This window comes from Bombyx mori, chromosome 3 (genome assembly GCF_030269925.1).
Source record: "Bombyx mori chromosome 3, ASM3026992v2".
Lineage (NCBI taxonomy): Eukaryota > Metazoa > Arthropoda > Insecta > Lepidoptera > Bombycidae > Bombyx > Bombyx mori.
The window spans coordinates 4954686-4982553 of NC_085109.1; the positions used below are offsets into that span (position 1 = coordinate 4954686).

General features: G+C 34.9%; 1 protein-coding gene across 1 annotated transcript in view; it reads left to right on the forward strand.

The window, feature by feature from the left end:
- Positions 1–1429: 1429 nt before the first annotated feature.
- The window catches only part of LOC101741769 (uncharacterized), a 143786-nt gene continuing 117347 nt past the window's right edge, over positions 1430–27868 (forward strand). The window contains exon 1 of the mRNA XM_062675365.1: positions 1430–1525. The gene's annotated coding sequence lies outside the window, so the exon portion shown is untranslated. The remainder of the gene's footprint in view (positions 1526–27868) is intronic.

Sequence of the window (27868 nt, forward strand, 5' to 3'; positions counted from 1 at the left end):
TTTGCAAAAAAGGTATCAGCAGAATATTTGCTCTATATAATACCTTGATCAATTCTTCATTTTTATTGTAAAGCTTTTCAACATCGTCATTCTTCTGCCCTTTTCCGAGTCACCTGGAGTCGGCGCAACATGTTTTCTCCTTCCATACTCCTTTATCATATACCATTCCTTCGCTCACTCCCCTTTTACCCATATCGTCTTTCACGCAATCCATCCATTTCTTCTTAGGTCTACCTCTTCCTCTATATCCTTACACATTCATAGTTAACAGTCTCTTACCAACCTCATTTTCATTTCTGTATATCTTTTCAACTTCATAAAATAGCAAGAGAAACGCGTGTCGAGAAAAAATATATTTTATGTGGTGTTTTAAAAACTTCGCCATAATTAAATCAAAATGCCCATAATGTTTTCTAATACTAGATTTATTGTTTTGAATGAAGATTTGCCCGAAGTATGTTAAAATGATATTAAAATTGGTTCATTCCAGACGTCAAATTTTAATCAAGCTTAAATTGTGACAAAATTATTTCTTGTAAGCCGCTCAACTAGATATTTATTATAATTATCGTTGATTTGAAAATAATTTCGTTTTAATATTTTTTACTTTTTTTTATTGCTTAGATGGGTGGACGAGCTCACAGCCCACCTGGTGTTACTGGAGCCCATAGACATCTACGACGTAAATGCGCCACCCACCTTGAGATATAAGTTCTAAGGTCTCAAGTATAGTTACAACGGCTGCCCCACCCGTCAAACCGAAACGTATTACGGCTTCACCGCAGAAATAGGCAGGGTGGTGGGACCTACCCGCGCGGACTCACAACAGCTCCTACCACCAGTATATAAAACTGCTAGAGTTTGAAATAAAAACAACGTATGGCGTTCCATTTTTATTCAATTTCATTTAAATGTAATTGGTAGACCACACAATGAATTAATGCCATTAATACGCAAAATATTAAACAATAATAAGCAGCAGAAAGATATAGCCGTACAAAAAAATCCCAGGGATGGAACGTCGTTAAATTTTCACGATTTCACTTTCGGAAGGCCTATTTCCGGGATCTTTCACTAATTTAAAGCAACCTAGTTTCTCGCTGCACATTTCATACGTAGCAGAAAGCAGGCAGTTGGCGTCCATTGTATTCCAGATTTTAGTAGGGACGGGATGACATCCGAGCCTCGCGGTCGGTCGTTAGTCGCTCGGCGACCGCGGTGAGGGTTGGTCGTTTGCACGTTCCAATTCAGGATAGTTTCAAATTCAGAACATGTTGCTTTATTTTTGAATTCGGACAGCAACCTTAAATAAGAACTCGATCTTTTGAATTTAATAATAGATAGACTCTGTAAATATGTTTATGAACTATGGGATTTATATGAAATAGGTATTGGCTGACACTAATACTGACGTTATAAATTAGGTGTTCTTCATAGAGGATATTATTAGGAAGTAGGAAGTGATAATATTTAAACTTTATAGTGTGTGTATTTGTGTGCGTGTAAGTAAGGATTATCATTAAAGGTATGTTTTTTTTTTTTTATATATACTAAAGTCAAATAAGCCGTGAGCGTAAAACTATTTTCTCTCTTAGGTTTGTTAGAGATTGTAAGCTTTTCCCGTGATAAATAATTTTCTTCTATTATTATAAATGATTAAGTGAAATGACGATTTAAGTCCGTAATAGGTGTAAGCTAGCTGAATTTTGAATAAGATTTCTATCTTTAGGTCATGAAAAGTGACTTCTGACAAGGGTCGAAAAAAAAAATTTTTTAGTTATTGTAGGCATAAGCTAGCAAATGTTGCATAAATGTTTCTAAAATTTTACGCGGCAACAGGAATTCTATCTTAGGCTGTGCCAATTTTTTTATTTGAGACTCTAAACTGTAAAAGCAGGAGCAAAGTGTAAAATTAACGTAAGGAACGTGTGGATTGAAGTCACTTATAACATACTACACAGCTAGATGCGAATTAATCGTCAGGCAGTAGCTTCCAATAAATATCAATTCCTTAGTGGATTCATTCTTATAAACGAAGATAGATTTTTTTTTCTTCCTTAGATCGGTGGACGAGCTCACAGCCCACCTGGTGTTAAGTGGTTACTGGAGCCCATAGACATCTGCAACGCAAATGCGCTACCCACCTTGAGATATAAGTTCTAAGGTATCAGTATAGTTACAACACAGCTGCTCCAGCCTTCAAGCCGAAACGCATTATTGCTTCACGGCAGAAAATAGGCGGGGTGGTGGTACCTACCCGTGCGGACTCACAAGAGGTCCTACAACCAGTAATAACGCAAATTATAATTTTGCGAGTTTGATTTATTTTACACGATGTTATTCTTCCACCGTGGAAGTCAATCGTGAATATTTGATAAGTACGTATTTCATTAGAAAAATTGGTACCCGCCGGCGGGATTCGAACACCGGTGCAGCGCTAGATACGAATGCACCGGACGTCTTATGCTTTGGGCCACGACGACTTCGACGAGTGTACATGATATTAGCTCGCATGTGTTTCTTTCATCGATTTCCCATCGTCTCCTTCTTCATATTCTTAGTCGTGTTTATTATGACACGATCGTGGTTGATGTTCATCATTCTAGAACGACTACATTCTTTCCATACTCCATCAGACTGAATAAAAACAGCGAGACCGTCGAATGTGTAATATTTTTCCTTGAATTATTGTAAAATTTTAAACTTTTGAAAGATCCATCGGTTTTATGCTGCATCGAAATAACATATCACCACCCCGTCTGCTCCCGTACGTGTCGTAAAGAATGGACGGCAGCGATGTCTGAATATTATTCGAATGCAATACAATATATAAAAATAAATTGCTGTTCGTTAGTCTCGCTAAAACTCGAGAACGATTGGACCGATTTAGCTAATTTTGGTCTAAAAAGTAGATAAATATGAAAATGCTCGGAATTAAATAAAAATAACAATTTTGTTTTCCCTTTGATGTGTCCCCCGTCGGACGGATTCCTTTTGTTTGTTTTAAGTTTATTTTATACAAAAGTTTAGGTCTTTTATTTATCGATTGAGGCACTACGAAGTCTACCGGGTTAGCTAGTATGCAATAAAAAATATTGGGATTTAATCCCGATGTCTCAATGTCGATGGCGGTATTCATGTTCATGTCTGTTGACTCCAATAACTTTAGTTTTCTTATCTACAGGGCTATGAAATTATTGATAATTTCGTTGAGTTTTCAGCTTTTTGATACAGATTTGCATCTATGACCCAATAGAAAAAATCCGGAAAACAGTTGGATTTTAACAGCTGATTTAAATAAAATAAAAAACTGACATTATTTATGCGTTCTAGTTCTGAATAATATCATTCGTACCGTCGTTCTACCAAGCAAAAGCTTTTTTTGTGGTGGAGAAATATTTAGGAAATCATTATACAGGATTCGTGTTGATAATTTTCTGTCTTACAGGTCTACAGGCTGCTAGCTGGTCAAAAGTTACTTCCTTCCTTTACGGGCGCTATTAAAGAGTTATCAGAAAGTATTTTCCGCAAGGCGACCCCTCTGAATAATTTATTAGTGTTCTTTACTTTAACATTTCTTCGTTTCTGTCTTTTGATGTTTATGCTTTATTCTGTAATATTTTTTGAACGCTTTCATTCAATGGAAATTTAAATAATTCAATTCAACGTAGCTGGATTTGTAAGAAATGTAGCGATTAGGAACATTATACATTTGAGTTTGTAGGAGTATACAACGAAAAGAAAGATCCACTTAAAAACATCGAAACTAGCATCTTGTTTGCATCGGTAAGGGCTTGATAACCATATATTACACATTATCTATTACCATCCTAAATCTTCAGTCGTACGTACAGTATATGAAAATTATTGTCGAATAACAATATTTTAACAGCTACTTAGGAATATGTCATCAAACTAACCATACCATTTAACTTACGTATTATTCATAGAACGATACCTAAGGTAGCTACAATAAACCTACTGGTTTATAGGCACTAGATCAACTATAGCTGTTTCTAGTAAAGTTTGTAAACTTGCTATTCCGACATTAACAAGTACCTAAGTGATATAGGTTATGGAATCGAAACAACGGATTTTTTCTTCCGGTTTTTGTGAGTCGTAGTGAAAGAAAAAGTCGCTCCATTCTTTCGTACGAAAACTTTAAAGTATCCGTAAATCCGAACGGCTGGGAATAATATAATAATTATACAAAAACATGATATGAAATAGAAAATTATTTTAATTTTAATCATAACTAACTATAAATAGATGAGTTGTTGGGCGATGTCGACGAAACAGCTAGCAGAGTTGAAATTTCTCCGGAAAGATTCCGGATGCGAATGCAAAGAGCTAAAGACTGAACTTAATAGCGCATATTTGCTGAAGCGCATATAGTGCACGAGTTGTATAACGGGAATTTGATGGTTGTTTCGGTGGGTAAATTACACGGGTCCACAAATAATATTATATAGGTATTCTATAATGTACAATTTGTAATTTTATAATAATACATTTCTATGTGTTTATTTTTGTTGTTTAGAAGAATCAACGATCTCAGAGGCCATAAACGCATAAGTGGTTACCAGCCCATCACTATATAAATACGTAAATACACCTTAAGATTCCTGACAATTGTATTGTGTAATGACTGTCCCAAACTCCTCCCATGAAATAGGAATGCATTACTTATTCGCGGTAGAATTTTGAATCACTCTCACTTGAGAGTGATTCAAATTTTAAACTTATCAAGGGACCGCCTGATAAAAAAAACACCTACAGAACATTTATTCGTTAATAAAATTACAAACGTCATTCCTTGTGACTTCCTCTCTAAAATCACTTAATTATTAAATATTTAACGAGTTGACAATAGTGTTTTACTCACTGCGGAATAAAACTATTTTATTTAAATAGTTCCGAAGAGGTTTTGTCGGTAGCCTTTTTCCTGAAATATCTAAACAGAATGTCTAAATATGTTTTGATGACATATTTTAAAGAGGTATTTATGATTAGTGTCATGATCAATAGATTCCGATCGAAAAATGGTGTCCGATTTTTCGGATGAGGGCTCCATAATGAATTTAAATATATATAGATAATAGTTTTGGGGCATCGACTTTCTTGAGGTCCTATAAAATATGTTTTAATTATTATTTTTGTATGTTTTAAGCATGATAAAATAAGAAATTTTATATAAGCAATCATATTAAATCGATATCAAAGTCAATAAATAATGTACAACCCAAAACAGACGGCCGAACTGACGTGACAATGACATTTGGCGCGCTAAACATGGCGGATTTTCGGCCTCATTAGACGGAGACGGAGACATTTACGTATATTCATGTTTCATTTTATGTACGCACTGAAATACTGTTATATTGTTTTCCTGCGAGTTAAAGTGCTGAGTAAGAACGAGATAGATATATGTTTATGTATGTGCCTTCAAAATGGGTGCTATTTATATAAGCAATTGTACGTATAGAACAATATGTCGTGTCCCTACTATATAGGTCTATGCTAGCAACCTACATACGACATTGACGTTCTGTAAAGTTTGACAGCTGACAGGCTGACTATTCTCACAAGTGACATTGACATTCGGTTCATGGAATATCTTAATGTGCAGGTTACTCCTTGCAACATAATTATTTATATATAAATCTACAGTGGTTTTTACGGATGTTCCGTTATAACTACTGAACCATGCATCCGATTGACTTGAAACTTGGTGTGCGTGTAGAAAAAACATGTACTTAATAGATAGGCTAATATTTAAATGAGTGTTGGACTCCCTACACCAGTTGCCGGGGCGTTAATGATTATCATCATCTTATCATCATCTTTGTGGGGGTGAGAAATAATAATGTTAATTTTAAATGCCCAGCGAAGCGGACGGGTACAGCTAGTATATGTATAAATTCATAACACAGAGTCTATTCTACTGAATTCACAGCAGTATTTATTTGCTGTAAACGCGAACTACATTGAACGGCGTTCGTCGTTCAGGCAATCCAATTTCCGAACTGACATTCATTTACATTTTACACTGTCTATGTAAATTTATAACTAGAACTACAGTCACAAAGATATACATACGGAGATATTTGCTGTAGTAAAAAAAAACAAATTTTCTTCAGCTGGGAAAATGGACTGCAAGCTTTTGTAAAACAAATAGTAGTTTAACATGAACCATCATTTAAATATAAACAACGAAATCAAACTATCAAATTATACTATTTCCGTCCGAAACCCATTTAAATTTAATACAAAATCACAATCAGTCATATGAATAACGTTTCTGAATTTCAAATGATTTCATATTAATATTAAAGGGAGCTCTTCAGTTATGTAACGAATAAATCAAATATTCGTCCACTCGGTAAAGGGAATCCACTAAGCTCGACGAATTTCACTGATACATTTTACTCAGCACAAACTGAATACAAAATAAGGTGTCTACGTTGCAATGACAAAAGCTGTTATAACGGCTCACAGAATATGATCTGTATTTGCGGTGCGCAAACATATTATACATAGGTATATAGATCTCTAAGCCTAGTCAAATCACAATTTCCGTTACATCTTTAGATGATTGAAATTTCGAATACTAACCAAAATTTTTGCCACTGATTTTACCTTACATTCTTAACTTAGATTAGGACATATTTGATTTGTTCATTTCAAAGATTTCAAAGAGTGAAGTGGACTAAATAAGAAAATTAAATGGCTATTTTGGCTGCAAATGGCTAAGAAAATTAAATTGCGATATAATCGAAAGATTTAAAACTGTATACTGTCTCATTGTTCAGATATGATTTTTGTCAATTTGTCCTTAATCAACAACGACGGCAGACGAATAGTATCAAGTAAAAAAAAACAAAGCTAGTCCATCTTCTAAATAGATACATATACGGTTTTATTAAAAATGTGATATGAGCGGTCACTGTCGCTTAAGGGACGTCTGCTAATGCCTGGAATAAGTCTCCAGAATAATCTTACTGGTGGTAGGACATCTTGTGAGTCCGCGCGGGTAGGTAACACCGCCCTGCCTATTTCTGCCGTGAAGCAGTAATGCGTTTCGGTTAGAAGGGTGGGGCAGCCGTTGTAACTATACTTGAGACCTTAGAACTTATATATCAAAGTGGGTGGCGCATTTACGTTGTGGATGTATATGGGCTCCAGTAACCACTTAACACCAGGTGGTCTGTGAGCTCGTCCACACACCTAAGCAATAAAAAAAATAAAAAAAACCTAAACTTTGGTTCTAGGTTCTGTTATAAGTTCGGCAAGATAAGTCAACGAAATTCTGTGTGTTTTGCTGCGTATCAATCCTTCGTTTGAAGGGCGGGGTGTCGGATTAACAATACAACTACAAGCTGGTGTTTCGAAGTGCGTAGTAGATATAGGTAGTATTTACACTGTGGTATCAATGGGCATCTATGATCAATCAGTACTAGGGTTGTGGGGGTGTACACATACCATTATTAAACCGTAAAAGTAATTTAAATTAAAAGTTGATGATTAAAAAACAACAAAAGCTGAATTGATAAGTCGGAATCGAAAAACTTCTAAATGCTACAATGAATGTGATAAAATGTAAAAGTTTTTTTTTTTTTTAGTAAAATTTACCTGATTTCAAAACATCAAATGACACTTTAATCTGATCGCAGCAACACTTATCGTTATTAAGCAGAAAAAACTTCAGAGAACTTTTTCAATTAAAATCTGAAGATCATACGAAAGATCAAAAATGGCCGAGTCGCGCCAAGCTGATTTGCCGACAAAAGATCCGCAGTAACTTTTAAAGGTGAGCCAAGAGGCTTTATTAATGTTCGATTAATGAAGCCTTAGTCGATTTTCGAAGTCATTTTAAAACAGTTTAACTCCTGAATTCGCTTCCCGTCACGTTATAAGAAATCATTGTAATTTTGAAAGGAAAATAATATTGGATCGGAGAAAGGCCTTATGCTTTCTTAAATTCTCGAATTAAGTTCGTAAATGAAACGTAAAGCTTATTAGAAAGCCAAAATTATTAAAATTTATAATCTAAATATAAATAAGCAAAGCCAAATAGTAAATATTATAATATTTTCTATTATTAACTATTTGGCTTACAGCTACAGCTTAAATGTTAATATTAAAACTATAGCTACAGGCTACAGCTTAAATGTTAATATTAAAATATTAGAAGGGCTTAGCTTTTTATTCAATAATTTCTCTTCAACATTTTAAGAGAAAGTCGTCGTGGCCTAAAGGTTAATACGTCCGGTGCATTCGTGTCTAGCGATGGAATGGTGTTCGAATCTCGCAGGCGGGTTACCAATTTTTCTAATGAAATACGTACTTAACATGTTCACGATTATAGATTTTCTAGATATGCATTATTTTTAGCGTATCAATACTAAATTACGATAGTATTAGCAAATATAATAGTATAATTAGTGTATGTGTATGCAAGTTGATATTATGTAAATGCTTAGGTATGTTTTCTAATAATTGGAATTATTTATGTCCGTTGCATATTATGGTGTTATATATTATGTATGTATACACCTATAATTGCTTTGTATTATGCTAACATTATTTTAAATATCTTTAAATTGTATCAGAAATTATTTTAATCATTTTATTTTGTACTTTCCTATGGATCCTAGTAGTTTAATGCAAGAAAGCTCATGAATGGGCAAAGTTCGCCTTTTTGTACACGTCATTAATGTGTTTTTACATCAATTTATATCATTGTTTTTTTAATCTACAAAAAAGTCGTCCGCGTCAACGAAAACTGTTGTGTTTGAAAAGTCGGAAATAATAAACAGTAAAAACTCTTATAAATCGTAAACGTGGCTTAAATTATATCTACGGCTCGCTGAAAGCGTAGAAAATGCTAAAATAGAGCAGCACAAATAAATAAAATGGAATATTAGTAATAAAACAAAAGTGAAAATGTTGAACATGAAATTAATTTAAATCTAAAGGCATCAGTGATTATAGTCGAATTTCGAAGGCTAAGCGAACGCCAGTACATTTAAAAAAAATCCTAATACATAATGTTGCAATAAAATTCCAAATTTGAAAAAAGTAGTATGCCACTCGAGTAAAATATACAAAAATATGTACATAGTATTTATATTTGACATGACATTTTTGATGCATAGCATCGACAATAACTTAAGGTATTTCCAAAATAGCGCTTAGGATGGAATCTAAACTAGTAAGACTATCTGAGCGGTCGCCTATAAATCAATTATGTCACTGAATATTTTTGGTGAATAACGAATTGGGCCGATTAAATGATTCGGCCCTATATACACTAGTGTTAATTTTAAATTATCGAAGCCGACGCGTTATTCCATTCCCTTGCTAGCTATAAAATCATAATATTAACATAATAACAACAGCATAGTATAACTGATAATAAAGATAACAGTTTGCTTAAAGCGTAACAGCTGTAAGCGCTCCCATACATTACACAAACATTCGGCTGGATAAATTGTAATTCTACAAATGAATATCCATTGTTTACGGAGCGTCAGAAGGGACCGCATTAAAAGTGAAAGATTAATATTAGGTATGTTGTATAAATGCGAATTTATGTCCGAGCTCCTGTTAATTACTGAAGAAATTTATTCTTTTGTTTTTTCAATTTTCTTGTTAAAATCAATCATTCTCATTTCTTGAATCCACTTTGTGGAGTATGTGTCCTTTTTGTAATTCAACATGCTTTTCCGATGCGGTGAATTCAATCGATTTCTTTATATTTCGCAAGTACGTACGTAAACGGACTACGTCAAAATAAACCTTTTCGCCCATACCAAGCCATACGAGTGGAATTCTTGGACCCTATCGATTGTAACAGCTCTCTTTAAGCCGGTATGCGTGACTGTTTTGTTGCTAAAAATTTGATGATGGATCATTAATTAACACGCTCTACCTCCTGTCCGTCTATACTAATATTATAAATATGAAAGTTTATATGTTTGGAAGCTTGCTACTCAATCACGTAATGACCGAACGGATTCCGACGGAATTGAAAGCTATGACATGGAGGGTAAATGACCCGACCAACCCCAGTATATGCTTGAAAATATACGATATTGAGTTCGCTTGTTCATGATCTCACGTACCAAGGAATCTACATATTGTCTAGTAGTTTGTAGACCAGAAAGCAAATAGATACCAGCAATAGATAGCAGCAAAAATAGGATTAGCTTAAGTTTTTCGGAATCACTGATTTAATGCGGGTGAAATCGGTGTATCAATCAATTAAGGGGTAGTTATTAAAAAGGCAATGAGGTCATGACAGTGCTACTACTGCAGAAGATGAAGAAATTGTGATAATAGCTCAACTCGCACTAAATACTCGTATCTTCTTTTTAGCGAGAATTACTCTACTAATACCGTAAATCGATAATATAGTTTCCTTAGACGAATAAATATATAGAAAACAAGAAATGTGTAGAAGATAAGTTCGCCTTTTGTTAATACTTTATCCGATATATTGTTTCTATGTAAGATAAAAATATAAACAAAATTGATTAACATTGATTAAACCACTATTCCAGACCGCGCAAGAAACCAGCCGGATCAGAGCCAAGAATCTAATTAGACTTGCGACCTCGATTGATTAAAATGTTGGAATTTCACTTACAAACCATTCGGAGGGTAAATTGATCAATCTAATGAGAATTTAACGCCTACCCTCAAGTGTGTATTGATGTTTCGTTTTATTGGTCTTCTATTTAGAAATCTCCGGGGTCCGATTTGAGACGATTGTTAAGACGGGTAACGCATACTTGTTTCGCTGCAAGAATCCATTTTAGTGCTGTTTAAATTTCGTTGATTTATTTTTTGTCGATTAAATCGTTTTTATTGTTATTGGTTTAATGTAGTTGGAACTGAGAATAATAGGTTATTGGACACACTCCGAAGCTCCTTTATGGACTTTTAAGTTTTCACAATCAAATTTTTTTTCTAAGTTGATTGATTAATACGATTCATAAATTTTATTTTTTAACACTGTCACCAGGTTTTAGTCTTACTGCCTTTTTTCTCTTCATCGAGGAACTCTTGCAGCGTCAATAGATAGCGTTGATAGAATTTTAAAAAGCGTACTAGCGGAGGTGAGCCCTTTCTAATATCTATATCTAATAATATCGTAATTAAAGGATCTGCATCCATTTTTATGCGGTTTTTAAAAACCGAAATCCATTATCAGCTGAAAATTATACATTTTAAAATATTATATTAACACAAATTGTTATTTTATAACTTTCATTAATAGACAAACAAGTATGATTTAAACCTACAAGGCCATCTTTGGAGCTGCAAGTTGAACTAAAGCCTGTCTTTTGTTCCGCGCTTGTTGTCTGATTAAATAGGTGTGCGTAAGGCCCTCGGTATGACCTACAAAGTCACGTATCTACTTCCTCTTATTATAATTTTTTTTACTATACCTAAGCTGATAGACTTGAGAGGCTATTTTAGCGTAACCTTAACTAGTAGGTGAGCTCACGGGGCTCAAACTTGACGACGTTGCTAACACGAACCCTAGCAAGAGCCGTGCTTCACAGAATCTACCACCGGATCGGAAACGCGATCCACTGAGAAAACCCGGTGAGAAACTCAGTGGGATCTGTCTGTGGGTTAATTTAGTCGTCGAGTCCTTCGTCGCAAGCGACGGGTTCGACGAGAACGATGACTGGCTCTTATTAATTTGAACCGAATGCGTAAATATAGCAGTAACGTAAACTAAAATATATCATTCGCAATTATTTGTGCAACAGAAATAACCCATCGAAATGGCAACAAAGGTGAATGAACTTTTTCCGTTCTTTTTCCTTTTTCCACGAATTATTTTAAGCTTTCACACCTATATAACTAGTCAGGTCATAAGTATTGTCACACAGTAAAAACTTTTCTTTTAGAATGCTGGTCACAAAAAAGTTTATTGAATTTGAATTTCGAATTGTTCATGAAAATAAAAATGTATACTTTTAGAATTTTACTCATTTTACAATATGGAGTGGACGCTTAAAGAATACCGTGTTGCAGTTATTGCGTTGCATCGTTGCGGTTACGCGCCAATTCAAATTTTTAACATACTGAAAAATTTTAATATAACCAAAAGATTCGTTTATCGTACCATCAAACGATACAATGAAGACTCTAGTGTAGATGACAGGTCAAGAAGTGGTCGCCCTCGGTCTGTTAGGACTCCAGTAGTGATAAAAGCTGTGAAGGCGCGCATTCAAAGAAATCCCAAACGTAAGCAGAAACTGTTGGCCCTTCAGATGGGGTTAAGCAGAACCACGGTGAAAAGGGTGTTAAATGAAGACTTAGGGCTTTGGGCATATCGAAAAAAAACAGGACATCGTTTGAATGTTCGTCTAATGGACCTGAGACTGAAGAGATGCCGCGCTTTGTTGAAGCGGTACGCGGGAAAAAAATATCGGGAAATTCTTTTTTCGGATGAAAAAATTTTTACCGTAGAAGAGAGCTACAACAAACAAAATGATAAGGTGTACGCACACAGTAGTGAAGAAGCGAGCAACCGTATTCCGCGTGTCCAATGAGGTCATTTTCCATCCTCGCTCATGGTATGGTTGGGATTTTCTTATTGGGGCTTAACAGAGGTACATTTTTGTGAGAAAGGTGTAAAAACGAATGCAGTTGTGTATCAAAATACAGTCCTGACGAACCTTGTGGAACCTGTTTCTCATACCATATTCAATAACAGGCACTGGGTATTCCAACAAGATTCGGCGCTAGCTCATAGAGCGAAGAGCACACAAGACTGGCTGGCGGCGCGTGAAATCGTCTTCATCCGGCACGAAGACTGGCCCTCCTCCAGTCCAGATTTGAATCCGTTAGATTACAAGATATGGCAACACTTGGAGGAAAAGGCGTGCTCAAAGCCTCATCCCAATTTGGAGTCACTTAAGACATCCTTGATTAAGGCAGCCGCCGATATTGACATGGACCTCGTTCGTGCTGCGATAGACGACTGGCCGCGCAGATTGAAGGCCTGTATTCAAAATCATGGAGGTCATTTTGAATAAACTTTAGTGTCATAAGAATCTATGTTTTGTTAAGTTCATTTTGGTATATGAATGGTTACATAATGAATAAACTTGTTTCAATTATTTTACATTAAACATGTGACAGAATTTATGACCTGACTAGATACATTATAAAAAAACATTATAAAATAATGTGTTCTTACCACAGTTTTCATTTAAAATGAGTTCAAGATATTTCAGCGCTGTTTCAGGCGTCCAGATCACGGGTAAAACTCATAGTAGGAACTCGCTAGTGTTTTTATTATTTTATTTATTATAATTAAAACATAAATTAAAAACAAATACATTTTCCATATCAAATTGATATTGCTTTATGTGTTCTCTGCAAACTTGAAATTTCCCAAGAAAATCGTTTATTCGAAACTGTTTGAATTTCTAAACAGATTTTGTGTAATTTTTTATGAAATAATTATAAATAATTTCGTCGGTTGTCGATTAAAACCTAATAAATTTTTGAATTTTTGATTTGTTTTAAATTTTTATTACCAGTTCGTCGTTATCGCTTGTTTGGCCATCCATGCTAGCGCGATCCATGGCGATTACACCAACTTCTCCTACGGGGTTTCTGACCCTCACACCGGCGACGTCAAGAGCCAGCAAGATACCCGTATCGGCAACAACGTAGTAAGGTAGTACTCCCTCCTCGAATCTGACGGTACTAAGCGCACTGTCGACTACTCGGATGACTCTTACTCTGGATTCAACGCTGTCGTGCGAAAAGACCCAGTGTTTTTTTTTATTTGCTTAGGTGGGTGGACGAGCTCACAGTCCACCTGGTGTTAAGTGATTACTGGAGCCCATAGACATCTACAACGTAAATGCGCCACCCACCTTGAGATATAAGTCTAAGGTCTCAAGTATAATTACAACGGCTGCCCTACCCTTCAAACCGAAACGCTTTACTGTTTCACGGCAGAAATAGGCAGGGTGGTGGTACCACCAGTAAAAACCAGTGCTTGTTGCACATTCTCCTGTCGTGACCTCCCGTGGCTGTTGTTGCTTCTGTGGCCCATGCTGCCGTAGGCGCTCACAGCGCTCCCTTGGCTTAACCATGCAGCACCACTGGCGTACACCCACGGTATCATTGGCAGTTTTATTTTTTATTTATTGCTTAGATGGGTGGACGAGCTCACAGCCCACCTGGTGTTAAGTGGTAACTGGAACTCATAGACATCTACGACGTAAATGCGCCACCCACATTGAGATATAAGTTCTAAGGTCTCAGTATAGTTACAACGGCTACCCCACCCTTCAAACCGAAACGCATTACTGCTTCACGCCAGAAATAGGCAGGGCGGTGGTACCTATCCGTGCGGACTCACAAGAGGTCCTACCACCAGTGATTACGCAAATTATAATTTTGCGGGTTTGATTTTTATTACACGATATTATTCCTTCACCGTGGAAGTCAATCGTGAACATTTGTTAAGTACGTATTTCATTCGAAAAATTGGTACCCACCTGCGGGATTCGAACACCGATGCATCGCAACAACGAATGCACCGGACGTCTTATCCTTTAGGCCACGACGACATTAAAGTTCAAGTTTTTGGGCGAACAAATCCATCCGTCATTTATTTTTATTTAAATAAATATTTAGTATTTAATAATATAGTATGTTTATTTTTCCTTCGTATATTTCGTATGCAATAACGGATTCTCCTTTCAAATTGGTACAGTATACGATTGAACGATCCGCATTGATTGGTTCCTGACCTCAATATAGAGAAATAGACTATATTTAGATCCTAAGCCTTATACAAGATACTCCGAGCTATATCTATTCCAGATTTTAGCGTCTTGTGAGTCCGCACGGGTAAATACCACCACCCTGGCTATTTGTTCCCTGAAGCAATAATGCTTTTCGGCTTTAAGGGTGAGGCAGCCGGTGTACAGTAAAAACTGAGACCTTAGAACTCTGGTCTCGAGGTGGGTGGTGGCATTTACGTTGTAGATGTCTAAGCGCTCCGGTACCCACTTAACACCAGGTGAGCCGCGAGCTCGTCCATCCACCTAATATTCAATTTAATTATATTTTTTAATGAAACCACCGTCGCTCCTGACCATAAAAATGTGTATCCAGTAAAATTATTCCATAGAAGTAATTTTAATCAAAACTATTTGTTTCATTGATAAAAGCAAAGACGCAAAAAGTACTTACGAATATAATGAAAAGCGCAAAAACAGCTGTATAGCAACAGAGAAAGCAAAAAACAAAGACGAAAGACACAAAATTAATTAGCCGCTGAGCTCGGTCCTTTCCGCAGGATTTCGCATTGAATATTCCGTGTGTAATTCAGAAAGTTTCCATCCACGGCGCCAAGGGAATCCCGTATAAAATTACACTAAAAACCACCTACACCGGCCTGATAAAGATAAATTGTGGCCTACCCAGCCACTTGAGAGGCGGAAAAATGGCGTATCACTTTGATTGAATTAATACCGTCTTGTATCGTGTGCTGTTTGGCTTTGACCTACTTAATTTTATATATGCATTCATATAACCATATAGTTTAGAGTAAATAGTGTAATAGGGATTAAAATTTCCAACAAGTAATAGGTGAGTAAAAGATTGCTTTTATTTAAGATAAGTCCATTCATTAAAAAAAAAATCTGGAATGAATAATTTGTCTATGGTTCCAAATTCAAATTATGGTTTTTTATAATTGTAGTTAAATTGGCACTACTGTTTCAATTTTGGCACGGAATCCGAGTTGCATCTGTTATTTAGATTACAGTACTGTTTTTAGTTATATTATAACTAGTGTGTGTAGTGAATTTCATAATAGACAAAACATCAAACAAAAAGTTTGTTTTAAATTTTGCATTGCGATTAGAGCCTCGTGTTCGGAGTCATTGAAAATGTTACAAAAGACTTACTGCGAATCGACTTAATAAAAAACACGTGCTTATAAGAACTAGATGTGATAGAAGAGATTTGCCTCGTTATGGTAGGCCATTATAGTCTGCAACTGAAGTTAACATCGCAAAAGTGAAAGAAATAGTGATTGAAAATTTTCTTTCAAGCTTGAGAGAGATAGTCGACGAACGTTCTATCTTTTACGAGTCGATTCGTACCATTTTAAATAATCACTTGGGATTGAAACATGTTGCCGCTCGGCTAGTTCCAAAAGAATTGAATTAAAAAAAAAAAACAATCGCTTATGAGTTGCTGAAGACATGATAGAACTTAATCGCATAAGAGTTGCTGAGGACATGATAGAACCAGTCAATTCTGACCCAACATTAATGAAACGAATAGTCATTGGTGACGAGAAGTGGGTTTACGAGTTTGATAGCGTTTAAATAATGTTTTGATGATTGGATTATTGACGTAAGATGTAATCGTATCATTTCTGAAGGACAATACTTTGAGGGTGATAAAATAAATTTGGATGAATAACTAACATTTTATGTGATATTGATCTTTTCCTCGGTACTGTCTTGAAAGAATAGTATATTTTATTTTCATTAATTAAAAAATAAGTACATAATATTACGTACATACTTACCAGATTATTTCCTCTTGTCAATCAGATTTGTTTCCATTCTACACAGTAACAATCATAATCTTGGGAATTAAAAAAATATTTATTTCACATTTGTGAATGATACTCCACTCCATACTTGATGTCAACCAAGCTATAAAAAATAAATGTTAGAAAATGATGAGTGTACTTATGTATGTTAGACAAGATTATGATGACCACATAATGCCATTCGCCATTGTCTAAGATTAATGAATTTATCGTTAGATTATTGGGATGATTATTCGGATTATTTTATATTATTATGTTATTATTTAGTTTATACTACATCTCCAAAGTGGTTTAATCCGGCCTAAATCTATCTCGGCTCTGAGATTTCGAAACTTTTAATCCGAATCTGTGCTTTCGGTGATAACGTATAAATTTCATTTTAAAGGAATACGGCAGCTTCGGATGGTATGTGATACCGTCGTTTTGTAGTTGTACATTAATCAGGATATTTTTTATCAATATCAAAAAATAAAGATAAAAAAAAAATTTCAAATTTATTTGGAACATAAATATTATTAATCAATTACTTTCGATGTTAAGAAAACGAATCCTCATTTATACCAAGAAAAACGATTACAAAAAAATCGATAAGAAATAATCGAAAATATTTATCCGGTTTTCCGTATGAGAAATATCCTATATTAAAAAAAATCTAGTTGGTAAATCGTGGATGTAAATGTATAGATAGAACCGGATACGAAAAACATTAGTAGATTGTTACCTCGTATTCATTTTAACGCGAGCACTTCACGCGATTTTGATCTTTAACATCATCATGTTAAGACTAAAACAGATAGCAGCGTTACTGGTTCGCCCCGGAAAACGTACATGTCACGGTGTGGCTGAAAAAATGCGTAATAGACAGTGATTTATTTTATGGGACCGGAAAACGGTCGGGCCAATCTCCGTTTTCATCAACCGGTATTCGTTTAAGGCGTGTATTTGCTCCAGACAAGTACAGCATTTAAGGAAATTTAACTGTCAACTGCAACACTACGAATGAAATATCTATATAAAAAAAGACGTGTGATGTCGTGGGACACCGGATAGGAACGAAGTTCCTTATTATAAAAATATTAATTTTATGTTCTATAGGCATAACGAAAATAATTATTCGAGCATACATTTTTTATTATGTTTTTTTATTGATAAAAAAAAATTGTTACAAATTATAAACTTTATTTTATTCATAATGATTTATAAAAAATATATAATAAAAATATGTTATTTTTTGTACGTTATTACAAAGTTAAGTCGTACCCTGTGTGCATTACTAATTAAAATCTTACGTTACGGACGTTTTTTCCCGGTTAGCGTCCCTCTCCGCATCGTCATATATTCGTTCCAAAATTTTAGAAAAATGAAACTTTGGTATGAAACTCGTTAATTAAAGAGCACACTGATACAAAACGAGCCTGTTAATGTCACTGTTAATTCGTTGGTTTCCTTAACGTTCTTTCATTTTCAATGGAAAATAGTTTGATTAGAATAACGATTGGGAAACCGCAGACGTTCCCTTAAAACGATTTCTTGTTAAAGAGCGTTCGATGGAATTTCTACTTTGGCCATTTAGAGCAAGCTGTTGTACAATGTTTCTATTAATGCCTCATAAAAACCGTCTAGACGTTTTGACTACAGTTCATTAAGCCTATTTTTGCTAATTACCAATAACTAGAGTTCGCCCAATGACCGAAATTGGACCGTAATCTGACACCTAAAGATTTCTTTTCGTTTTTTGGGTCATATTTTCAGTTTTATTAACGTTACACTTTGAAAAACAAAAGAAAGATTACAAAAAAATTAACGATTGACCAACAAAGAAGAAAACGGTTTTTTTTTTCGCTATATAGATTATATAGATTTAAGCAATAAACAGAACAAAATCAAAGTCATTCGCATTATTCCCAAGTGGAAACTTTTTAATGTTTCGTTTTGAAACGTAGTGAATTCAACCTCTTTTCAAAACAATATTAATCATTCAGGCGAGGTCGCCACAGTATTTTTTTACATTCAACGAGTGATAGAGATGTTTCGAAAAATATAAACGGTTAAATCTCACGTTCATTTCATTCGTTTAACAACTTTCAAAGTTATCAATAATTAACAGTTTTTGTTTCATACGAACATTGGAGTTTGAATGATTGATGTTAAAGCTTTTTTTTTTTTACTTTAAAGTAAATATTCGCATTTCATCCAAAACCTCAAATTCAAAAGGATTTTATTCCAGCCAAAAACTATCAAAACCAAAACATTATGATTAACATAAACTTGGACAACTTAATTCAGTTTAAAGGTACTCTTCCTGTATACGCATAAAGCAGTTTTAAACTTTACCTCTGCAATAAAGACGCAATTATATACCGACGCGCCATCAAACTCAATCGCTCGAAGGTAAACGTTCAGCCTTATTAGTTTTTATTCGTCTTCGTTCACCTCCAATGAGCTATTTTATCGTTAGATAACTTGTTTCCTGTCTTATAGAAGTACTTCTGAAAGTACTACTTGCTTCAGATAGACGCTGAAATGCTTTATGAAAACTTGACGAGGATATATTCAATAGAAACATTTGAAAATTTGGCATATCGCATAAGAAAATTGGCTTGGTCGCCTCGTCAGAAATAATTCGAACCTTAAGTTTTTTTTAAGTTATCCCGAACCTTTACTCTGTGTCTATATCTCCAAGGAATACACGTACGAGTTTTGTGACGGTTTTAGACCTATGGATATCTCGATCTCTATGGTAATACTCACAAAGCATTTTTGTGCATTATGTCCACTTTTTCTTTGCTCCTGCAAGTTATATAGGCTTGTAATTTACTTAATGGATATATTTTATCGTATAATTTAATTATCAGTTCGACAAAATTTTCAATTGGGTCTTACACTAGACTTGACATTTCAATCAGATATTGTCTATTGGATATCTCTGAGTTCAAATGAGTATTCCTCGACCCCGTATTATTTGTTATCAAGAGTTTGTCCTTTTCAATCAGCTTGTTTCGTTTGGCCAACACGTTTTCTAAGTGACCCTATTCTGGAGAATAATAACGTTATTGAGTCAGTTTTACCAAGAAATTCAATTTCGAAGTTCATGGCAGACAGAGTTTTTTTGCCAAACTTTTACTTTAATAGTAAATAAATAAAATAAATAATAGACCTTTTATTTTGCCGCATTTGCAAAAAAAGTAAAATTACAAAATGTTATACAGATTGTTAACGATTTACATTTAATAATAATATAATAATAATAGATAATCATTAGAATAGACAATATAGTAATGTGTATAATATTAGTTGATAAATTATATTGTATAAGATTTTAAAAGGTTCTAATAATTTAACGTACAGGCATGCAAGAACTCCTCTTTTGTGAGGATGAAGGCTTCCTCCAGACTTTTCGCTATTGTCTTCCAGTTTTTATCAGCTATTTTTTTATAAGGTTTTCTCAACGAGCTACCAGTCTTTCTTTCTAATACTGGCAGGGCTCCGCCATAACGTGAGTCTAGAAGTCCAATGGTCATCGCTCATCTCGTCAATAAAGCCTATCCAGCGCCACTTTAAATTTTGTGGGAATTTTAGTGCATTCGTAACAACAGTCTTTTCCCGTATGATATTGCTATGTGGGATTTTTTGTATTTTATAACTTATTATGTTATATAATTGTTTATCTATATTAACCGATAAAGACAGAGAAGCGTGATCGTAATTCATCTAGTATATTACGACACCAGGTTTTTTTTTACCATCCATATTCATAGCGAAGCTTGTCTAGGATTTGATTAATTATTAATTATAGTTTCAGTTAGTACAAATGAATATCAATAATAGTAATATTGGGATTAGTATGATAAATAAAAAAATACTCAGAAGTTAAGCTACCTGCAAATACAAAAAATAATCACAGGATTGCTCGAATAAAGACCTTTTTTGACTCGAAGAAAATTTGAAATCTCTTCCACGAATAATGTAACGCAGCAATAAATTTTATTATACTGTTTTTTAACTCCCTAATGTGGTAATAAATATAGGCTTAGTGCGCAGTAATTCAAATATAAGTTGTGATTTAATACCGTTCTTTTTCATTTATATTTTTAAATTCTTAAATATATTTTTAAGTGGCAGTGGATTGTCATGAATCTTTTATTTTTTTTAAAGAGATTTTATGATCTGGTAACTAAGACCTTTAAGTCATGTCTTATTTTAATTTATGTTCTTATTTTTATGAAACATGATAATATGGAGTGAAATGAAACGAAGACAATAAATTTGTGACATTAATCAAGTGGGATGAAATTAAATGAGATGCGATGAGATGATATGGGATGAAATATAATCTCAGTAAAATGGTGGTCATTTACTGAGATTTTTTCAGTGGACATTCTGGGAGGATCCCGAGAAGTTACGTCCAGCGGCCTAGTTTCATTTTCCCACATTTGTGCACTTTCACAGATATTAAACAGTTAATAAACCACCGCTGTTACACATTTTAACCCGAAGAAATACTAAATTGACAAAATAAAACAAATCACACAACTTCACTCCTCGCTTTCCCGCCAAAAAGTCCGTCATGAATGAATCTTAAGCATTTAAATGCCGCTACCCACCCTGAGACACGACTTCGACTTCGACTATCTCAGTTTGTATAACCCATATTTTGAATTGGAAAGCATGAGTGTTTTGCGTTAGAAATGAGAACTCATAATACATCTTACCCTTAAAGGTGGTAATGAAATGAATAGATGAAAGTTTCTGATGAATTTCCTTTCGGGTATGAATTTGGTGTCCGTTAGGTATTTTTAGGAGGCACGACAGTTGAGGCTTATCTTAGGTGTTAATGTACAAAAGGCTTCAAACGTTTTTCTCGGGATGGATGTGTCGGTACCGTAATTCTGCCCTAAGATGGTATATTAAAATTAAATTGAGACTTCGATTTCATAGCTTATGGAGGGCGACGCATTTCTATTTGTGGTGCTTAAGAGCTCCCGTTACAATTAAAGTGAATGTATGAACTTTGTTTATTATGATATAAGGAATAGTAGTAGTAGTTTTATTTTTCCAACTGGAAAGGCTAAGCTATCATACCATACAACCTAATCTTTTATATATTTTTTTATATAGTTTGCGTGATGTTATAAAGCCTATAGCCTTCCTCGATAAATGGGCTATCTAACACTGAAAGAATTTTTCAAATTGGACCAGTAGTTCATGAGATTAGCGCATTCAAACATACAAACTCTTCAGCATTATAATATTAATAGAGATTGAAATGTGCTATTTTAAGATGTCAATTTAAATTACTTGATTTTAATATATTCAGAATAATAATATCAAAAACTTATTAAAAAGCTACAGTAATGTTTTTAAAACATTTATAAAATAACGAAATCGATAATACAACGAGAAGCCCCTGAGATCGACCACGTTTAATTTAAAACACACATCAGTGTTGGTTTCTCGAGGGAAAGAAATGAGAATTTTCACGCCAGACATTAAATCCTTTATTAAAAACAGACTCCAAGCGTTGTCATATCGGCTTGCGCAGGCATATCGATAAGGAGAATCTTCTAGAAATGTTAACTCGAAATAAATATCGATAAAATATAAATTTATTTATTTAAGAACATAAAATATAAAATTCATTCCACCCATAAGCTACTTGAAGAATTGACCCTAATTCTATATTGCAATCGCGGCTTAGCCGCATCACTCAAAGGACGTTGTCACCTATTAGACAATGAACTCTTGAGAACAATTCGTAAATAATATACTTGTACAAAATACTCGTATTTTATCATAAAATAAGTATTATCTATACTTATCTATACGTAATATTATAAAGCTGAAGAGTTTGTTTGTTTGAACGCGCTAATCTCAGGAACTACTTACTGGTCCGATTTGAAAAATTCTTTCAGTGTTAGATAGCCTATTTATTGAGGAAGGCTATAGACTATATAAAACATGACGGTAAGGCCAGTGCAAATGGAGCACCAATTATGAATGTTTCAAAATAGGGGGTTATATAGGTCCTTAACATTTAATTTTTTTTTGGAGTTTACTCCTTTAGAATCGATTTACATATATAGGCCCGGGGTATGAAAATTATGGGGACCAAAATCGTACTAGCATGCTAGTACATGCGCCGGCAGTCCGCCACAAAGCCTCGTACTGATCGCGCGTTTCTCTCATTATTGTATTTTCATATATTTGTTAGTCGTTTGTTTTGTGTCTCGTTAATTTGTTAATAATCTGTAGTGTATCGTGTTGTCGTAATATAGAACTATTTCTCGTATTGTTTCGTTTAATTTTTTATATCCAGTAAACTCCAGTCGTGCGTCGGAGCGGACACACACACTTTTTTTATTGCTTAGACGGGTGGACGAGTTCACAGCCCCCCTGGTATTAAGTAATTATTGGAGTCCATAGACATCTACAACGTAAATGCGCCACCCGTCTTCAAGTATAAGTTCTAAGGTCTCAGTATAGTTACAACGGCTGCCCCACCATTCAAACCGAAACGCATTACTGCTTCACGGCAGAAATAGGCAGGGCGGTGGTACCTACCCGTGCGGACTCACAAGAGGTCCTACCACCAGTGATTACGCAAATTATAATTTTGCAGGTTTGATTTTTATTACACAATGTTATTCCTTCACCGTGGAAGTCAATCGTGAACATAATTTGTTAAGTACGTATTTCATCAGAAAAATTGGTACCCGCCTGCGGGATTCGAGCACCGGTGCAACGCTACACACGAATGCACCAGACGTCTTATCCTTTAGGCCACGACAACTTCAAAGTTCATAGTTCAAGACTTCATATTGTTTTGTACCAATTTTGAAACAGTGTTCCCAAGTTGAGAAGGCGCTAGTGAAATTCTATACTAAAGACGTGTGACGTAAACATTTATATTTCAGACAGGATTTCCATTTGATATTCATAGCCATTTGTATTCGATGTTAACAACTATCGATAAAGTAGCAACCCTAGAGAGCGTTGGGCCATATCGCTTCATTCTTTGGGCGTTTCCAAACGTTACGATTACGTTAACGCGCCTATATAAAAGTGTGTAGGCGTTATCAGCTCAAAATACCACTGGAGGGTCTAAAAATATATGCTTATTTGTGGCTAAACTTAATCATTATACGATATGTCAAATGCTTGGCGACATGGTTGGTCAATGCATTTCGGTCACATTTTTCCGTTGCATTTTTCGGTAGTAAGATAGTAAACTCACCTGGTACACCCTTAGCACAAAAACGTCGTATAACCCATATAAGAAATGAAATAAAACTTTTTTTTTTCTTATATTGGTGGACGAGCTCAAGTGTTAAGTGGTTACTAGAGCCCATAGACATCAACAACGTAAATGCCACCAACCGCTTTGGCACTAAGTTTCACTTTTAAGTATAACGGCTAACAGCCGAAACGCATTATTGCGTACGGCAGGAAAAAGCAGGACAGTGGTGCTTCGGGTTTCACAAGACGTCCTACCAGCAACAAGCTGCAAGGAAGGCAAATTAAGATGTATAAGTCCGTTAATTCTATTTATTTTTAACGAATATTCCGAACATTATTATAATTGTCTTCATCTGAGATGGCTACGAAAATTGATGTCTTAAAATACACACGGCATCGATTAGCGATAAATCGGTACTATCATATAAACATGCGCACTTTGCTCGTAGGTAAGTCCTCGTGTCGTGTTGTAATTGTCGCCTGTGAATAGCCTTCAACGTTAAGATCCTACTTGATAGATCGTTTTTCGTACGCTGAGTGAACGCGCTCACAGCTTTATATTGTAAGGTTTCTTTGGTTTAAGAGAGACGTGTCGTGTGTTTTCCAGCGATCACTTTTTTAGGGAGGTTTTTCGTCAACACAATAACGTCGTTACATCTCTCGTACGGTCATTGAAGATATATTTAGGAAAGACCGATCCCAATGTAATGTTTAGTTAATGAAATGAATTAAACTACATATCTACGCTTGAAAGGCAAACGTGACTAAGCGACAATAACTGCTTTATACATAAATGATAGGCAATAACCATATTCGATGCGCAAAAAAAACATATTTCTAGGTCTGTTAAAATCATTTCAATCCTACAGCTAGATTCGTTAAAATAAAAAAAAATTCAGGTATTTTAACTTCAAATTAGTCTACTATAAAGTTCCCGCATTGTCGCCTAGTCACGTTTGCCTTTCAAGCGTCGATATATATTTTCATTTCTATTTTCATGCCTGATGTCATCACGTGTTTTCGTAAATTACTCACTACTACTGTTTTAATATCCTCAAAATCCTTTAAATCCTCTATCTTATTTCATTGCGCAATCTATTGTTTCGTGCTAAAAACCTATTGATGATCCATTGCGTTTCGCTCCGGATCTTCTCAGTGGGTCGCGATTCCGATCCGGTGGTTGATTTTGCAAAGCACTGTTTTTACTAGAGCTAATGTTAGCCGTGTGGGCGTGCCTGGAATAGCCCTTTAGACGACCAGTGAACAGGTAGGGACTTTTATTTATTTATTGATAAATCAAGTTTCGATTAAAGTTCAACATGCTTTACTCTTCTCTTTGCCAAGCTTTTTTCGATCTTTATAATATGTTATATATTCCATTAATTTTCAACCATTTGCCAATGGTAAATTGAATTAATAAACTGTGTAAATGGTGTTAATTCACGGAACGGTAATGATTTTATCGACTGTGATATGTGTAAATCTAGAAGGGACAGATGCATGGCGTTAGGCCTCTCTAGTATTTTCATTTAGTTTTTTTAACTAGATTTCTATCGAGCACCATTGGTAGGAGAATTTCGGAAGTCTTATCTAAATATAGCTAGATCATCAAGGTGGACGGCGGATTTCATGCAGCGCTAGTTTTTTATTTCCCAACCTAATGATAGCTTAAAGGGCAATTTGCAAAGTACGCGCAGAGGGATAGCGCCAGTAAGAACTTAATATCAGGTTCGTTGTAAGAACAATGATCCATCGTATCGATTTAATGAGCATAATTTTCATAGTCCTTTGACATACTTGAGCAACGTTCGTCCCAATCCTTTTTATATTCAAAGTTTTCCAAATTACAATTTATTCATAAAACACCAATGCACATAGGCACATAGTGTCTGAGCTGGAATGTCGGTAATGTGAAATTAGTTTCAACAACAGCGATATCACCTATCTGTTTCTTTTATATTTATTTATTCAATAATTAACCACATCGTGTAGAACAACGGAATTCAACAAAACAAAAATCCGAACGTGCATTAATACTAACATTTAAATTTTCTACTCCAGAATTTAATATGCGACATCGGATTTGCACGGAACTCGTCTCCGCGGAAATTAATATCGTCAGGACGATGTATGGTATTGACAATATCTTGCTTGACGATCCTTTAATCTCATACATAAAGGAATTTCGCTGTTAGCCTCCATAATTGGAAAGGGCCGTTGACTGAATCTTTTTGGTTTATTACAAAGTCCGTAAAGTACGTTGATGGCGTGTTTCTTTCGTGTGCTTCGTATGCATGATCTGCATGTTTTATCGTTTAATTCGAATGGATGTCTTAAGAATTAAATTATTATTCGAATAAGTCGAAAAAGACAAACACAAGAAAAGCGAACCCATTTAAGATGATAAGTTTTTATTCATTACTAGCTGACCCGGTAGACTTCGTAGTGCCTCAATCGATAAATAAAAGACCTAAACTTTAGTATAAAATAAACTCAAAACAAACAAAAGGAATCCGTCCCACGGGGGACACATCAAACGGAAAACAAAATTGTTATTTTTAGAGACTACCGAACAGCCATTCATTTATATATATATAGACAGTCGATATTACATATAACGTCTAATTTAAGGCATACCCTATTTGTCTCTCCTACCCTTCAAACCTGAACACTAGACTGCTTCGCTACAGAAGCATGCAGGGTAGTGGTATTTACACGTGCTGGATCACAATATTATTTACCACTAGCGAAGTGAGAAAACAAGCACGTTAAAAAAAAAAAACTATTCAACTATTGAATATTTCTTAAGGTAAATAGTGCATATAAACTATACACACAATTCACAAAACCATACGATGATATTTCATTCTTTTTCATAACTGGTTCTCTAACATAACGAACCATTGGCACCTGGTTATTGGATCTGTCGAATTGAGTTTGAAAAAGGACCGCCCGAATCGGATCCATTATCAGTAATTTACCGCGTAGCCGCTGCCAATGCCATTATGCCTCTAGTACCACGGAGAAGTAAAATATTGAGACGTATTTTTAGGGCGAATTTCAGGACGAAACGTAATATTAACTACCAACAAACATTCGGTCCGCGTCCGCATTAAAAAAGGTGAATAGGAAATCCTTAAAGTGACAGTTCGGAAATTTGAATGGTTTTATGTAATATATGTATCATTTTATAATAATAATATATTTAGCTGTTGACATTAAAATGTAAAAGCGGGGTCAATTTGGATTTTAATATTTTAGTCAATTTGCGTGCGTGCGTTAGAAAGAAGGACCTGGTGGTTAGGACCTCTTGTGAGTCCGCACGGGTAGGTACCACCAACCTGCTTATTTCTGCTCGCCACCCATTTAAGCAATACAAAAATTAAAAAAAGGATTAATTTCATCCCAAAGAGACGGTGTTACTAACGCGTAAAGTAAGATAAGAAGGCGCTCGTACAAAATGATTGAATATGCTATTACTACTGACGATGATGAATAAGTAACCATCATCGCAGCTCCAGAGGGTCGTTATATATTAACTATTTTGCTATAGTACTTTAGCCTTTAATAACAAGGCTATATTGGTGTTTGATAAAAAAAAGCTATAAAGCTCGCTCGACTCGTTTTATCGATGGCTGCGCAAACAGAACTCTTTCATTCTACTCACATAAACATTGCAGGCAATATGATGCATATCGAAGAACAAAATATTTATCTTATTTATGGAATAAAAATATGGCATATAGTTTTGACTAAATTTAAACGAAACTCTTGGTGAAAACGCAGTTTTGTGTAAAAGCATAATAATACAATAGTTATTAACTAGTGTATTTTCTGAATTGGTTTTCTTGGTAGATATTGTATGTATTTTTGAAAGGCGAAAGATATTTTTACATTATTTTTTATGTTCGTTTTTTATGATACCGTGTTATTTCTCCGTCGCGGAAATTATTCGTGAGCATTATTTCAATGTGTGTATCCTAAGTGCAATTATTGTCTTCAGGATTTGAA